The sequence below is a fragment of the Trichechus manatus genome, unplaced genomic scaffold (assembly GCF_000243295.1).
Source record: "Trichechus manatus latirostris isolate Lorelei unplaced genomic scaffold, TriManLat1.0 scaffold00024, whole genome shotgun sequence".
NCBI classification, from domain to species: Eukaryota; Metazoa; Chordata; class Mammalia; order Sirenia; family Trichechidae; genus Trichechus; species Trichechus manatus.
The window spans coordinates 1628584-1630052 of record NW_004443960.1 but is presented as its reverse complement, the minus strand read 5'-3'; the positions used below and the strand labels follow the sequence as shown (position 1 = coordinate 1630052).

Genomic DNA, 1469 nt, shown 5'->3' with positions numbered 1-1469 from the left:
CAGCCCCTGTGGGAGGGACGGCCAGGCAGGACCTGAGACGCTGGCAGTTCTGCCCGCAAACACTGCAGAACCCTCGGGTGTGAGCGGGGGGCCCGGCCATACGGTCCCTGCGGCTGGCCAGTGCTGAGTCCAGCTCACCAGCTCACCCCTTTGGGCAGGGAGCTGGGGGAGCAGCTGAGAGCGCTGACTGCAGCAGAGGCACCCCCATGACATCATGGCAACATGGGGGGAGAGTGCTGGACCTGGGGGGTGGCCTTGACATAGTCACGTGGTAGCATCTCTCCCTCTCGCGCACCATCCTCGCCAACACCCTCACTTTAGACCCAGCGTGCTGACACCCGTGGGGAGGCCCTGTGTTGGGTGGTACCGGGCTAGATGTGGGGGATGGGGCAGGGGTGGCCCACCTTCTCCAGATGTGGCCCTTGGGCCCCTGATGGCAGCACGGGCATGCAACCTGCATTTCAGGGCACTCTCCGCAAGGTGGGCTGCTGGGCGCCTGCCAAGGTCTGAGCTGGGCCATCCCAGCCGCTGGGCATGGGGGGCTCCGGGGGATGGCGCCAGCAGCTGCACCCCTTTGTCAGGCCTGTCACCCTGTCTGCGAGCTCCAGTTGGGGGTGAGGCAGGCCCACCACAGCCACCTTGGGACGTGTCTGGCTGCCCCCCGATGGCGAGGCCAGGTGTCCTCTGTCTGCCCCAAAGTCTCGAGGCCCATTGCGGTGAGGACGGGAGGCCCAGGCTGGCCCAGGTCACCAGAGGATGCTGCCTGCCTGTGACCTGCTGTGGGCCTCCCAGGAGGTCCCTGGCTCCAGACACCCCTCACTCCCGCGCAGAGTGACCGCCAGCCTTCCCGCTCAGCCTCCGCATCTCCTGTGGAGGGCGGCACAGCCCTGCTCATTGTCCTCCTCACCTTCCGCCTAGGTGGTCTTCGGGAAGAAGCTTCCGGCCTTCGCCACAATCCCCATCCACCAGCTGCAGCACGAGAAGAAATACGACATCTACTTTGCTGACAAGAAGGTGTTTGCGTTATACAGGTGAGGGGGATGCCCTCGCTGGGGCCCCTGGGTCTGTGCCACCCGCATCCTGGTGGTGCTTGGTGGCTGTCACCCCGTGCTCCTCATGCCCCAGGTGGAGGTACAGCACAGAAGGTCAGGTTCCCACCCCTGGGCTTTCGCAGCTGGGCCTCAGTTTCCTCGTCTGTAAGTGGGGCTGCTGAAAGCATCCTCATGGGGTGGTAGGCAGGTGACGTGGATGACCTGGGAAACCCTCCGCATGGTACATGGCGCCTGCCTTCAGGCTCTGTGAGGGCCCCGAGTGAGTGCAGGCCAGGCTGTGGGTGTGGCGCTCTCCTGACCCATGGTGGGAGCACCCTGTGAAGGGCACAGCTGTCACAGCAATGGTCCTCGTTTCCCAGGTGCCCCATTGGCTCAAGGCCAAGCTGGGGCTTTGACCTCTGGCCCTGGGGGTGGGGG

At 65.2% G+C, this 1469-nt stretch overlaps 1 protein-coding gene across 1 annotated transcript in view; it reads left to right on the top strand.

The window, feature by feature from the left end:
• Positions 1–840: 840 nt before the first annotated feature.
• The window catches only part of ZNF598 (zinc finger protein 598, E3 ubiquitin ligase), a 5222-nt gene continuing 4593 nt past the window's right edge, over positions 841–1469 (top strand). The window contains exon 1 of the mRNA XM_023728348.1: positions 841–1031. The gene's annotated coding sequence lies outside the window, so the exon portion shown is untranslated. The remainder of the gene's footprint in view (positions 1032–1469) is intronic.